The sequence below is a fragment of the Pseudorasbora parva genome, chromosome 9 (genome assembly GCF_024679245.1).
Source record: "Pseudorasbora parva isolate DD20220531a chromosome 9, ASM2467924v1, whole genome shotgun sequence".
In the NCBI taxonomy this organism is placed as follows: domain Eukaryota; kingdom Metazoa; phylum Chordata; class Actinopteri; order Cypriniformes; family Gobionidae; genus Pseudorasbora; species Pseudorasbora parva.
In genome coordinates this window covers 25,693,843-25,710,198 of record NC_090180.1, presented here as the reverse complement: position 1 = coordinate 25,710,198, position 16,356 = coordinate 25,693,843, and the positions used below count along the sequence as shown (strand labels likewise).

Below are 16,356 nucleotides of genomic sequence, written 5' to 3'. Positions count from 1 at the left end.
TGAAGCTCTCTCGTTCCCCTTTACCATCTCTTCCATTCAGATAACCCTATCCAAATAATTAAAGCTTTCTACTACCTTATTTGTTGTTTTGCCAGGGGTGTCACCATGGAATGATTGCCCGTGCATCCTCCACCAAAACTGTTAGGGGTTAACAGCTTATGACCCAGGACCAGTAGTGAAGAAATGAAGACAGAGTCAGGATTGCAATTAAATAAAAGAAAATTTTACTTAAGAATAGTTTGCAGTTTCAAAAGCAGAAGCCAGCTTCAAGTCTCACAAGGAGTTCGTAGGCCGCGCTCCCTCTCTCACCGTCTCGTTGCCTCGCCCTATCGTACATACAATTGTCCCAACAGTTATACCGTTTTCAAGGTCTTATCCATGTCATTACTGCGATGTGGATGGTTCTGATTGGCTCAGAGACAATGCACAGTCATGGTAAATTTCCACTCGAGTCAGTTAATCTGATGCACGTTTCCACTGACGTGTCACTTGTTGATGCTTTCACCCAGAATTAGTCCCGTAGTGACCTTCCAGATCTGGAGCAGGCGCCAGCTTGCCCAGAACAACAAGTCCACCCATCTCTTAGGGTGCCCATTGAACACCATTCTGATCTGTAACATAGAATATTGCGCACATACACAGATACAAAGTCACTCCAAGGTTGGAGCTGATTAAGCTCCAGTTTTAACTAGTTCTTACCAAAACATACTGATAACATGTGCTTTCCTTTAGTGAGAGGAACACACACTAGTACAGGCAATATTCATCTTGAGTCTTTAGTGTTTCAGTAAAAGGAAATATAAAAGGAATAAAACATAAATTAAATGAAAACAAATCCATATTTCATACCTGGAAGCCGGGCTAAGTGAGCAAACGCTGTTACTGCACTCCTGACATGTTAGGGGTGTGTGATACCTCCAAAATCCAAACACATGACCTTGTTGCCAGTGTTTAGTGACACATCACACATCTCTAGGCCAGACCCTCAGTCACTCCTCAGAGACCAAATACACACTTTAGAAAACAAGAAACTAAAACAAAATCATAACTGGATAGAATCATTATAATAATATAGGATAAATATTGATTAAAGTTTGGATTATGAAGTTAATTAGGATATAAATATATACAGGTATATTGAAGCGGCAGTGGATTTCAAAATCCCCCCTTCACCTGTAAGAGCTGTAAGAAATCTCAATTAATTAGCACAATACACAACAATTTTTTTTTTTTTTTTAAAGACAGACATCTACAACAAAAAACTCACGTCCGCAGAGTGCCGAACACTGGATTTTGATAGCTATGATAACAACCCATTAGGACTAAGGCTGTTGCCCCAGCTGTTGTCGTTAATGCAGATTCAGTGGCCCAATGGGTTGGTTTTGTATTCTAGCTAAACGCGCAGCAATAGCCATCTACAACAAAAACTCACGTACGCAATATACAGAACACTGGATTCTGATAGTTATGATAACTATGTAACATACCCGCCTGAAGGCACAAATCCGGATGAGAGACGTAGATATGATCCAGGAGTGTGCGCTTTTGGTCGTTGCTGTGGTGATCAGTAAGTGCTATTCTGTATTGGTCAAGTGCAAATGGAAAAGATGTGTCTTAAGATGTTTTTTAAGAATGGCTACAGACTCGGCAGCACGAATTGAGATCGGCAGGTCATTCCACCAGGTGGGAACGGTCCAGGAAAATGTCCGTGAGAGCGATTTCATGCCTCTTTGGGATGGAACCACGAGGCGCCGCTCGCAGAACGCAAGCTTCTGGAGGGTGTGTAAGTCTGAGCAAGTGAAGGAGGGTGTGTAAGTCTGAGCAAATGTATATGCGAGTAAACACTCGCATATACATATAAACTTTCATGCATATACACCTATAAACACTCGCATATACGCAGACACACCTATACTCACTCGCACATACATATAAACTTCCATGCATACACCTATAAACTATCATGCATATACACCTATAAACACTCGCACATACATATAAACTCGAAGCGCGCATACATACAAAATAAAACGTGGATGCATGCTTTAGCTGTGTATATATGTATATGCGAGTGATTTCATATGTGGATGTGCGTGAACTTTTCAGTGCAAACGGAAGGCATTTCAGTGTAAAAGGAAGTCATTTGTGTGAACACGGAATTAGCTGTCTGTTTACCGCATTTGCAATCATGGATAGGGATCGTGCTACAACTGAAGCAATTAGCATTTTGCGAAATGTGCTTGCGTCGCCCACTATTATAAGATCAATTGCTAATTCAGTTTAATCAAATGTGTCGCCTTCTGCTCAACTAGAATCAGAAACTGAATTGCGCACTTTGTTTCGGCCATCGGCGCCTGCTGTAGGCCTACAAAGCATCAATAACAGGCCAACATCATCTGCCGGCGAAGTTCACGGACCACGATATCACACTCGCCAGCAGTATGGGAATTGGCAGTCTCGTTCTAGAAAAAGGTAAGAAAAAAGCTTCCAGACGCTATGTGTGGCGGGGCGGTAATTGGTAAAGATTCACACTAGTGTACAACTACAACAAAGCAGACTACGCCACCCCGTTTCTATGAACAGGGAAATTTAGACCCAAAAATAAAGCACACAGGTTAGTTTCCACTAAGCACAAGAGACGGGGGTATAAATACAAAACACTTTTATTTCACAATAATAATAGTTAAAAATGTAGAAAAACGATTGACCAGACAAATGAAATCAAGAGAATCAAACACTTTTCAGGCTGAGGCTTACCAGTAGGGTGGCTAGCTGCACAGTGAGTATCTTAGGGCACACCACTTGCCCAAGTATGCTCCACACAAAACACTCACACCACACACACACACACACACACACACACACACACTCTAAGTGAGGGAGATGCAATGGTCACGGCAAAAACACTCTGTGAGAGAAACACCACCACCACAGGGTCAAACAGCTAGCTTCCCTCACTGGAGGCCTACAGCTCCTGAAATAAACAAAAAAAAAAAAACAACAATTAATCAACACACAAAATTCACAATTTGTATTGGATAAAGCTCAAACCATAGATGATGAATATGGACAAGTCACTGGCCACAATGGTTCAAACGAAGATAGAACCTGTTACGTTTAAACCAAAAGCTCATGAACCTAATCACAATGACAAATCTTGAGAAGAACAAAAGCAAAACTGAAAATATAAAACAAAGCAAAAACAATCGGAGTTCAAATCAAGAAATCACAAATTAATCAAGAAGAAAACATTAAAGACATTAACAAATACTCAAATCAGTACATTTAAACCAAAAAAAACCAATAAATTAAACCTCCCAAGAACCAGATAATAAAATGTTCTTCCAAGGCGTCCCTAGGAAGAACACAGGCCAAGAGAAAAATAAAAACAAATCAACACGCTGCGGATGGCGATTTCCAGTGGCGCTAATGTGCTCTATTAACGGCACATCTCTTGTTAAATGACGGCTCGAACTGGCCACCGTTCTCAAGCCACCAGCATCAGCGCGAAGCAACAAAACAAACAAAAAAACAGAAATCAAATGTCAATGGTCACAAAAATACTACAAATATAGCAGCAGAACAAGCGGTGCAGTCTTCAATGTTGTATAAGGAGTAACTTATTCGCCCTGCAGTCCACAGTGACGAGATGTTGAGCGTGTTGTATAAGGAGTAATTTATTTGCCCCTGCAGTCCAGTGACAAAATGCTCACGAGAAATTGCCCCCACTAAAATAGACACAAATGAAGACAGATCAGTCAGACATCAACCCAATAATGCTCAAGGGACTCGATATACATACCCAGAAGTAGATTGCTAAACACACAGGTTCAGTTTACTCGCGGTTTTTATCCCAAAACTCAACGAACGGCAAATATGCGGGTGTTCCATCAGCGCATACACAGACTGCAATATGATCGAGGCATAAGTTACAAATCACACCGCAAATGTTAAATCCACCGGAATCAACATACCTGGAGTGAAAGACAGCCCGTACCCAACAGCAACGTCGCGCCAATCCTAAACACAACCTGGCTGCAAACAAATACACACACTTAACAGTGCATAAACACCAGAAGCAACATTAGCCAAACAGCTACATACCTCCCGCAAAGCTGCGTGCACACAGCCACAAATGACAATGATTGTATCATGCCCATTCAGGTGCGTAAACTACGTCTTAAATACACATGGAGCGGCAGCCAATAGGCTGTCACACCAGTCATTCAGGCGATAGTCGCGTTAAAAAGGGGCGGTACCCAGACTGCCCCACTACAATCTACCCCTGGTTCTTGCATCGTCGCCCCGACGGTGGACAAAACCCCACTACAGCCAAAAAAAGACTTAAAAAGGCAAACTAAAACTTTAGACTTAAAGGGCCTAAAAAAGGCAAAAACAGAATTAGACGCGGGAACTATGGTAGACACACCACTCCTCCCTGGTTCTACTGCCTGAGGGAGGTGGTGCAGATTAGGATGATGACCAGCGTTAGCTCGCCTCGTCCGCCGCAAGACCAGTTCACCATTACCAGACTGACTTACAGGTGAGGGTTCCCTGACAGACTCTAAATCTGAAGATACCACACCAGATGGTCCAGGAACCGCTAAAGTTGTAGGGGCAGTATTTTCGGTTAGGCGTCGAGGAACAAGGGCAGGAAAAGATGCTGGGTCCCTTAGTGTTGACCCACCAACACCCTGTGGAGTTTCGGGTACCAAGACCCACAGATCGACCTCCTCAGACGGAGAGTCATCCAATGGTGGAACCTCCACTACTACAGGGCCATCTGCAGGACTGACAGCAGGAGAATCTCTTTGTATACGGGTCTTCAACAAAGAGCGGTGAACCCGTTTTACCCTACTCAAATCATCTACTGGCGCAATTGTGTATACCGACCCACCTACCGGAGGCGCTCTCAAAACCTGATACACCACTGGGCTCCACAGGTCCTGGATCTTATGGCGCCCTCTCACGCCATAATCACGAAGGTAAACCAGCTGACCCTCCCCCAATGGTGTATCACGAACTTGCAGGTCGTGCTGCTTCTTGCGACGCTCGGCCATCACCTTCAAATGTTCTCGCGCCCCCTCAAAGGCAACCTGCAAGCGGGTTTGGTGCTCCAACACCCACTCATTTACGCCACCTGCTACCATTTCCTGGCTTCTACCTAGCAAAAAGTCAATAGGGAGCCTTGGCTCTTGGCCAAACATCAGGAAGTAAGGTGACTCACCAGTCGCTTGATGAGGGGTAGTGTTGTAGCAAAAGAGCATCTGAGGGAGAGCCGAGACCCAATCTGCCTTCCGAGAAAGAGGTAGGGTACGCAGGAGATTATGCAGGGTCCTGTTAAAACGTTCGCACTGCCCATTACCTGCTGGGTGGTAAGGGGTAGTGCGAGATTTCTCAATCTGATAGAGACTACAGAGCTGCTGTATTAAAGAAGACTCAAAACTACGGCCCTGATCAGAATGAATGCGTCCAGGGACACCAAACTTGTAAAACCATTCCACCACCAACGTGCGGGCCACAGTTTCAGCTCGCTGATCCCGAGTGGGGACTGCCAGGGTGTATTTTGTGAAGACGTCGGTCATCACCAAGACATTTTCCAACCCCGAGCGAGATGGTTCGAGCAGTGTAAAATCAATGGCCAAGATTTCATTTGGCCTAGAAGCTAACAGATGACCCATGAAACTACGAGCTACTGGCTGCGTATCCTTGGCGACCTGACACCTTTCGCACTCCCGACACCACTGGGCTACATCGGATGTCAGTCCTGGCCAATAGTAACGCTGTCGCACTAGCTCGGTGGTCCGTTCGACCCCTTGGTGTCCATGTCCCTGGTGCACTTGTGTCAAAACTTCACTATGCAAAACAGCTGGCAGGACTACCTGGAGAATCTCCTCACCACCGTTAGAACGAAACACACGCCGATGCAGAACCCCTTCTTTCTCCAGCAATCGATCCCACTGACGCAGTAAAACTAGGGCTGCTTTGGGCAGCTGGCGTCGCTCTTCAGAGCTGGGACGTGCCCCCAGTCTCCAGAACACCAAAATCTCCCCAATCACTGGATCTGCCTCCTGCAATGCCTTCATGTCACCTACCAGACTAGGGAACACAGAAACTACAGCCTGGGTAGCTGGCATCACTAGATCTACCCCTGATGCTTGTGCCCGGACCTTTGGTACCTCAGTCCCTGGTAACAAGCCTCTCACCTCACTATAACTAGCAGGGTCCTGTCTGGAAAGGGCATCGGCATTCCGGTTATTCCTCCCTGGCCGATAGCGGATACTAAAATCAAATGCTGCAAGTTGAGCAGCCCAGCGCTGCTCGGTAGCCCCAAGCTTCGCAGTGGTCAGATGGCTGAGAGGGTTGTTGTCCGTGTAGACAACACACTTCTGCCCTAACAAGTACTCCCTAAATTTCTCAGTCAAGGCCCACTTGAGCGCCAAAAACTCCAACTTCATGGAGCTATAGTTGGACATATTTCGCTCAGTGGGCCTAAGACTGCGGCTAGCATAAGAAATTGGCCGTACTTTACCTCCTTGTTCCTGCGAGAGGACCGCTCCTAAACCCCCATGGCTGGCATCTATCTCTAGGATAAAAGGCAAGGAAAAGTCAGCATAGGCGAGTACTGGGGCAGAAGTAAGCCTCCTCTTCAGCTCATCAAAACACTGCTGGCACTGCTCAGTCCAGGTGCCAGAGAAACCTTGTCCCGTTCGTATTCTAGGCTTCGCAGCGGCCCATTCAGCTACCAACTTATGGAGAGGGGCTGCCAATTTCGCAAACCCCTCAACAAAGCGCCGGTAATAGCTTGCAAAGCCTAGAAATGAACGCAACTCTTGCACACTAGTGGGGCGCTGCCAATTAACTACGGCCTCAATTTTACTGGGGTCTGTGGATACTCCCTGAGCTGAGATAACATGTCCCAGATACTTTACCTCATGTTGGAAGAATGCACATTTACCCAATTTAGCCTTCAGACCCTCATGCTCTAAACGACGTAGAACCACCTCCAACCGCTCTAGCTGCTGTGACACCGAGGAAGAGAAGACTATGATGTCATCAAGGTACAGAAGTACAGACCTACATTGCTGGTCCCCAAACATCCGTTCCATTAAACGTTGGAACGTGCTTGGGGCATTGCAAAGCCCAAAGGGCATACGGTTCCATTCGAACAATCCGAAAGGAGTGCAAAATGCGGTCTTAGACTTGTCCTTCTCAGTGACGGGGACCTGATTGTACCCACTGGCTAAGTCCATAGTGGAGAACCAGCAGGCCCCCGTCAAAGAGTCCAACGACTCCTCGATGCGCGGCAAAGGGAAAGCGTCCTTACGGGTCTTTGCGTTCAGTTGGCGGTAGTCAACGCACATACGCAGACTACCCTCTTTCTTTTTAACAAGAACAATTCTCTTATAACATTAGCCTCCAACAGCTGATTAATGTGGGACTTTACCACTTCATATTCCGACGGTGGTATACGCCTGTACCGCTGCCGGACGGGAACGTTGTCTAGCAGGGGAATATCATGCGAAATCAGGCCGGTACATCCTAGATCACCCTCGTGAGTGGAAAACACGGACTGAAACCTATAAAGTAGGTCCCTTACCTGACCCTGTTCTGTTTCTGATAAAACAGACAAATCGAGTGCGTCAATCTGTTCTTTAACGCCCGGGATGACCTCACCAGCGGGGGAATGTACTGTAGCTGCCACAGACCGGACCTCACTAACTCCTGATGGCAAACTAACCACACAAACATTATTCAGTGTACCAAGGACAGTGTTAGCATAGAGCAACACGTCAGTGGTTCCCACATTTACCACAGGTAAATAAACAGTACCTCGTGTAACCTGCACTAGTACAGGAGAAGCCAACAGACCAGCTGGTAACCCGGAGTCTGGGGGTTCAAAAAGAACAGTGCTTTTGGCATACTGCTCGGAACAAGTTGCTGCCACAAACTTCATCGTGCCACCTGGGATGCGACAAGGTCTCCGCCCTCGCACTCTAACTCTTCCTGAACGTACCACAAGCGACTGATTATCGACTCGACGACAATGTTGCAGTGCCTGTAAAACAGAATTTGGAACATCTATGGTTGAGAGTGAATCAAACAAGGCCGGGCCATGCCGTCCGAAAAGCCCCTGGTAGCATCGACTAAGGACATTCATTCCCAGAACACCTGGGACCCGTGTACACAAGCCACCAGGAGGATCCCGAACAACAAGCACGCCACACTCTGTAATTACTCGATCGCAGAGTTCGATATTCAACTCCATATATCCAATATAGGGGATTGAAAGACCATTAGCAGCTCTAAGCTGCAACCACTGACACGATTTAAGTCGATCCTGGCCCCATGGTTCGAAATGTTCACGAAAACAACTCTCAGTAATCGTAGTTACCATGGAGCCAGTATCCACCAGACAGGGCACTTGAACCCCACCAATTAAAACAACAAGGTGTGGGCACAATGACATTAGGTGCGACATATTTGAAATGTTTGAGCCAGTTACCTCCCCACCCGTGCTATGGCCCTGAAGCACGGTGGGTGCTAGTTTTCCGACGTTGCTGATGGGCCAGGCCGCCTACCTCCAGCTCTTGACGGGATAGAGGGTGAGAAAAGCTGAGGGCGAGAAGGGACACGTTCCTCGTCACAGTCTCTGGCAAAGTGCCCAGGCTTTTGACACCTTCTACAAATAACTGGTCCCTGCCGGGAAGATTGACCCTGAAACGAGGGAGCCTGTAAACGGGCAAAGCTTTGTGTGAGTTTAGTCAACTGTGCTTGCTGGCTTTTGAGCATATCCCTCAATTCAGCCATCTCAGAATTCCCAGGTGACCCACTCACCCCAACAAATGGATCCCCTTGTACTCTATATTGAAGCCCATGAACTGATGGAACAGAATGACTCCTGGGCCTTGTGGTTCCTGGCATGCCCTCCTGCTCCCATCTAATGGCTTCACTACGTACCTCCAACAAAGTTAACGTAGGTTGACGACGTATCAACTGCTTTAATTCACGACGCAGGGCGCTATCAAAAACATGTTCAACGAATTGGTCCCGCAGTAAAACATGTGAATTTGGCATACCATGAGGTGATCGTTGTTTCACTTGCTCAAGGAGACCCATCAGAACGAGGGAGAACTCCAACAGGCTCTCACCCTCCTGTTGCTTCCTCGAGAAAAAGGCCATCTGCAAAGACACATATGACTGCGAACAACCATACAGTTCCCGCAATGCCGAAATAATTTTGTCTGGGTCTTTACGCTCCACCTCTGGGCGGTACTTAATCTCTTCCCTGGCTTCCCCTTCTAAGTGGTCAAATAGATAAAACGCTTTGTCAGTATCAGAAAGGTGGCGGGCACGCATACAAGCCTGGGCCTCCTCAACCCACTCTTCAATACTGAGGCCGACCCTCCTATTAAACTTTGGACACTTTCGATCTCGTGGTACAAAAACAAATCGTTCTGGTCTAGTGACATCTAAATTACTGGGTTGAGCTAGAACAGAAGGCCCAGGGGCAGGGGCAGATATGTCACTGAGACCTGGGGGCACAAGAATACGCTCCTGACGCAACCTCTCATTGTCTGCTCTTAACTGAGCAATCATCTCTCTTAACTCTTGTAACTCCTCTTCCATACTTGAACGATAGAGGCACTTACCAATGAAAGTATGCCCACAATAAAGGCTAGGTTATTACAAGACGTGCACTGCTGTCCTGCTGCCACTCCACACCAAGGAAAAACCAATCCTGCAAACTTGAACAACAAAAAAAAAGAAAAACAAAAAAACAACTATATATACACCCACGTCTCTGTCAAAAGTGGAACCCTGCCGACAGCGCCAAAGTGTGGCGGGGCGGTAATTGGTAAAGATTCACACTAGTGTACAACTAGAACAAAGCAGACTACGCCACCCCGTTTCTATGAACAGGGAAATTTAGACCCAAAAATAAAGCACACAGGTTAGTTTCCACTAAGCACAAGAGACGGGGGTATAAATACAAAACACTTATTTCACAATAATAATAGTTAAAAATGTAGAAAAACGATTGACCAGACAAATGAAATCAAGAGAATCAAACACTTTTCAGGCTGAGGCTTACCAGTAGGGTGGCTAGCTGCACAGTGAGTATCTTAGGGCACACCACTCGCCCAAGTATGCTCCACACAAAACACTCACACCACACACACACACTCTAAGTGAGGGAGATGCAATGGTCACGGCAAAAACACTACCACCACAGGGTCAAACAGCTAGCTTCCCTCACTGGAGGCCTACAGCTCCTGAAATAAACAAAAAAAAAAAACAAACAACAATTAATCAACACACAAAATTCACAATTTGTATTGGATCAAGCTCAAACCATAGATGATGAATATGGACAAGTCACTGGCCACAATGGTTCAAACGAAGATAGAACCTGTTACGTTTAAACCAAAAGCTCATGAACCTAATCACAATGACAAATCTTAAGAACAAAAGCAAAACTGAAAATATAAAACAAAGCAAAAACAATCGGAGTTCAAATCAAGAAATCACAAATTAATCAAGAACAAAACATTAAAGACATTAACAAATACTCAAATCAGTACATTTAAACCAAAAAAACAATAAATTAAACCTCCCAAGAACCAGATAATAAATGTTCTTCCAAGGCGTCCCTAGGAAGAACACAGGCCAAGAGAAAAATAAAAACAAATCAACACGCTGCGGATGGCGATTTCCAGTGGAGCTAATGTGCTCTATTAACGGCACATCTCTCGTTAAATGACGGCTCGAACTGGCCACCGTTCTCAAGCCACCAGCATCAGCGCGAAGCAACAAAACAAACAAAAAAACAGAAATCAAATGCCAATGGTCACAAAAATACTACAAATATAGCAGCAGAACAAGCGGTGCAGTCTTCAATGTTCTATAAGGAGTAACTTATTCGCCCTGCAGTCCACAGTGACGAGATGTTGAGCGTGTTGTATAAGGAGTAATTTATTTGCCCCTGCAGTCCAGTGACAAAATGCTCACGAGAAATTGCCCCCACTAAAATAGACACAAATGAAGACATATCAGTCAGACATCAACCCAATAATGCTCAAGGGACTCGATATACATACCCAGAAGTAGATTGCTAAACACACAGGTTCAGTTTACTCGCGGTTTTTATCCCAAAACTCAACGAACGGCAAATATGCGGGTGTTCCATCAGCGCATACACAGACTGCAATATGATCGAGGCATAAGTTACAAATCACACCGCAAATGTTAAATCCACCGGAATCAACATACCTGGAGTGAAAGACAGCCCGTACCCAACAGCAATGTCGCGCCAATCCTAAACACAACCTGGCTGCAAACAAATACACACACTTAACAGTGCACACCAGAAGCAACATTAGCCAAACAGCTACATACCTCCCGCAAAGCTGCGTGCACACAGCCACAAATGACAATGATTGTATCATGCCCATTCAGGTGCGTAAACTACGTCTTAAATACACATGGAGCGGCAGCCAATAGGCTGTCACACCAGTCATTCAGGCGATAGTCGCGTTAAAAAGGGGCGGTACCCAGACTGTCCCACTACATATGCAAATTACACGCGTTATGCTTTATTCTCAAATTATTCATGTTAAAGTTGCGTGACTATCAGTGTGTATTATCGTGTAGGCTAGATTTCAATTTATCCACTCAAATTAGAAAAAATATTGCAAGATATTGGTAGGTCTAAAGGACCTAGACCTTAATAGGTCTAAAGCAGTGGTCCTCAAACCTGTCCTGGAGGACCACCAGCCCTGGACATTTTGTATGTTTCCCTATATCTGACACATTTCAGATTTGGCTGTCTCTACTAATGAGCTCATGAGTTGAATCAGGTGTGTTAGATGAGGGAAACGTAGAGGGAAACGTACAAAATGTGCAGGGCAGGTGGTCCTCCAGGACAGGTTTGAGAACCACTGGTCTAAAGTAACGTTAAGGCATACGGCAATAGTTTTAAACACTGGCTGGTTATGTACTTTTCCAAATATTATAAAATATAATACATATAAAATATAACTTTTATAAATATATTTTTTAACCCAAAAAAATAAAATAAAAAGTTTTGCTTTTTTTTTAAGCTGTGGTTGTTTTTACAGGCCCAGGACTCAATACCATCTGACTTTTAATAAGGATGTTATACTGTTGACCTCCCCTGACGATAATGCTGTTGTAAAGCAAAAGAAAAAACAGCACTTGCATGAGATTGGACACGTATTAAATGCGTTTGACTTTGACAAAGCATGGGATTGTACAACAGTTTTAAGGAAAATCGAAGAAGGCTTCAAAGAAAAAGTGCCACTTGATGTTAGGTAAATGTGTTTACAATTTATTTGTTTTTTTTTATTGTAAATGTTTTACTGTGAGATGTATTATTTGATGGTGAGTTAGTACCACTGTTTTTTATTGTGTGCAGTTTGGAAATACTTATGGGATGTGGCAACAAGCTCATTACACCTAAGTTAAGTGAAGGTCAGGAACTGGATGGCAGCTTGATTTTAAAGGTTTTCAAGTTGAAGACCTTATACGTAAAACCCCCAAGACCACTACTCATGGTAAGACTGGTGTATTTTTTTTATGAATTTTAATTATAATTATTTTTCTTAACCATATGGGCTTCCTTATAGGGTTTTGGTTTATTTTAGGCCATATACAGTTGTGCTCTTAAGTTATACCACTTGCAGAATGTGCAAAATGTTAATAATTGAAACAAAATAGGGATCATGAAAATTGCTTTTTTTTTTTTTATTTAGTACTCTCACTGTTCACTAACAGATGTTTACATATACTCAACAAGACAAAATTATAACTGAATTTATAAAAATGACCCTATTCAAAAGTGGGTGTAAACTTTTTAAAATTGGACTATCAGGGTAAATTTTACTTGTATGTTTCCCAGAAGACAAAATAGATATATACCGGTATGTAGCTTCTGAAGTTTGATCGTTAAACAAAATGAGAAGAATTTACAAATCATCCTCATGTTCAAAAATGGAGGATTTTTTTTTGTTGTTGAAGAAAAACAGGCAGTTGAACTGCTCAGGACCAACAAGGGACTTATGAACAACTATCACAAAATATAAAAACAGTCATGGATCATCCAGGAAATGACACAGGAGAATGTAAACTTTTGAATGGGGTCATTTTTATAAATACAGTTATGTTGTCTTGTGGAGTATATGTAAATATCTGTTATGTGAAATTGTTTATTTAGGCCAGTACTAAATAAAAAATATGCAATTTTCATGTTTACTCATTTTATTTGAATTATTAACATTTTGCATGGGGTATGTAAACCTATGAGCACAACTATAGTGTATAAATGTATGTTATGCAATGTTAACTTGTTTTATACTTAATTACTTTTAGCTTCTGTTTTTTTAATTCATTTTCACATTTGCAGTCACTGTTGAAAACGTCCCCGGTTACGTATGTAACCTTAGTTCCCTGAGAACAGGGAACGAGACGCTGCGTCAGCTGACGCTATGGGGAACGCCTTCAGCGTGACAGGTGTCTGAAATCGCTATCAAATCACAATCCTACTGACCGTCGGCAGCTGGTGATGTCATCACCGTGCGACCAGGAAGTATAAAAAGGCACCGTGCCAACATGACAACATCCGATTCGTCTGAAGGGACTGTGGGCAGGCACACCTTGAAGCATGGCCATGTGACGCAGCGTCTCGTTCCCTGTTCTCAGGGAACTAAGGTTACATACGTAACCGGGGACGTTCCCTTTCGAAAGGGAACTCGCGCTGCGTCAGCTGACGCTATGGGGAACGATATACCCACGCCGCCATGCTGAGGGGAGTGCACGCCCCTTACTGGCAGTGAGAACTGCCTGGACGAGTGTTCGCGGAAAGTCTGAACCACTCCCCCTCTAGCCACACAGGCTGCCAGTGACATCATTCCCTACGGTCATAGCCCAAGCTATGTGCCTAAGAGAGAACCTAAACAAGTTTTAACTGAGGTTTGCTACTCTCGGCTTGCTCGAGGGCCTGGGACCTACTACTTCCGAAGGAAGGAGTCCCTTAAGGGAATGTGGCTAGGGGACCCGAGGGCGCCACCAGCCGTCACTAATTCGGGAAAAACCTTCACCGAATGCCACCAGGGAGGCCTCACCTGGCATCACTTCTGTGGGACACCCCAGCTTGGCCAACCCTGTCTGTCAGAACAGAGCCTCCGGACATCGCTCTTACTTATGAGCATCCAGACTGAGGGACTGCAAACTGGCAATGTCCTCCTCAGACCGGAACTCGGAGACGGGAATCCTGGAGAGCAGTACTCAGCTTAGTGCTTCTTACCCTTGCCATCGAGGGGAGTCTCTTCTGCTCGATCCTAGGATCTACTGAGCACATTTATTACAGGGGTGCTCAGGAGGCCTAAAAAAGGCCTATGGACTGATCTACCCGGGAGGCCCCGAGGGGGGGCCTGCCCGTCTGACCAGACTCAAGCGGCCGTAAGCTCGCAGACGACCCTCAATGAGGGGAGCTCTTAAGCCAGCTTGGTAGGTAACCCATGCTGTAGGCTAGCCAGTCCCTGTCCTGAAGGGACTGCGCAGCAGAAACAGAGTCTCGTTGTGCTAGGGCATGAGCCCGCCCTTGAGTTATACCGGCGCAGGCCGGGACCCACTGGCGGGCAGCCGCTAGCTGTCAGCCCAAAGCCAGTTATACGTTCCTGTCACGGAGTGACCTAAAATGGCGGAACCTAAAATGGCGGAAATTGTCCGCCCGGACCGTTGTCCATGAAACACGCGACTAGTTCCGGTAACTCCGGGCAACTAAAAGGGAGTGTTATTAGGAACAGGTGTGCGCATGGACGTGGCGATCGATGGTTGGACAAATTAGAGAAAAGGAGGCATATAAATAAGGTAATGGGAGAACAGGAAAGGGGTGAAGTTGATTCCGGCCAACGCTGCAGGGTGAGTGAAGTTGATTTGGGCGATCGCTGTGGGTGAGACGGAGCGATCGGTGAATCGGAGGGACGTCTTGAGGCGGATGATACAGACTGGGCGAAGTGAGAACAAAGTACTGGGCTGAAGAAAACATGAGCTAAGTGTTTGAAGCATTCGTTGTTGAAACAACTGTGTTGATATGTATTGTTACTGCCTTGGAGAGATTGTTTACATTGAGAAGTCATTGGGAACGTATTGAAAAGAGGAAGGAGCATGCTGAAAGATCGTGGTCTTGACGTTTTCATATGGTCATCCTCTGCACTGACCCTTTCTACTATCCAGGACTTATTTCCCGGCCCAACGTGGTGATCCTGACCCTAATTCACCGTGAGTGTGTGTGGAGTACAGTGGGTGAGTCTTTTTTTTGATGTGTGTCCACCTGAAGAATTATAGTGTTGTGCTGTGCAAACGTTGTCAGCGATCCCTCCCTAGGTCGAAGAGAAAGCCCTGCATCAGAGGAAGCGCTAAAGCCGACATCTGTCTAACTACGGAGCTGTGAGTTGTATCTACCCAAGTGGACCGCCTGTATACTCACCTGTACGCCCAAAGCTAAGAGCCCAGTGTACCGCCTGTATACTCACCTGTATGCCCAAAGCTAAGAGCCCAGTGTACCGCCTGTATACTCACCTGTATGCCCAAAGCTAAGAGCCCAGTGTACCGCCTGTATACTCACCTGTATGCCCAAAGCTAAGAGCCCAGTGTACCGCCTGTATACTCACCTGTATGCCCACAGCTAAGAGCCCAGTGTACCGCCTGTAAACTCACCTGTATGCCCACAACTAAGAGCCCAGTGTACCGCCTGTATACTCACCTGTATGCCCAAAGCTAAGAGCCCAGTGTACCGCCTGTATACTCACCTGCACGCCCAAAGCTAAGAGCCCAGTGTACCGCCTGTATACTCACCTGTATGCCCAAAGCTAAGAGCCCAGTGTACCGCCTGTATACTCACCTGTATGCCCAAAGCTAAGAGCCCAGTGTACCGCCTGCATAGTCACCTGCAAACCTCGGCTTGTACGAAGAAGAGAGAGAGAGCTGGGAAGATCTGTTGAAAACCAGGAGCGACTCAGATCCCAAGGCCCCAGTCCTAGAGGGCTGTTTTCCCCCTTTTAGTATCCCTCCTTCCCCTTTCCTATAAATCTCTTTTAAATTAATAAATATTGGTTTTAACTTACCCGTCCTCGTCTGTCTGGTCATTGGGGTGTTTCTGGGACCTCCTCGGGGTGGAAACTAGGGGAGGAGCGGGACTCGCGCTAAGTGGCGGTCCGCTCCGGCCTGTGACAGATTTTGGCGCAGTCGGCAGGGTTCCACCTCGAGTTGAGCGACCGAAAATCCCCAATGGCCGACGACGAGGTACCTGAGGCCCCACTCCGAGTCATGCCC

The 16,356-nt window shown here is 45.6% G+C and overlaps 1 long non-coding RNA gene across 1 annotated transcript; it reads left to right on the top strand.

Annotated features, from left to right (window-relative positions):
• The first annotated feature begins 2,202 nt into the window (after window positions 1-2,202).
• On the top strand, window positions 2,203-12,655 carry LOC137089622 (uncharacterized). The gene is made up of 3 exons (XR_010907735.1): window positions 2,203-2,472; window positions 12,123-12,335; window positions 12,440-12,655. It is a non-coding gene; the product is annotated as an uncharacterized lncRNA (long non-coding RNA).
• The last annotated feature ends 3,701 nt before the right edge of the window (window positions 12,656-16,356 follow it).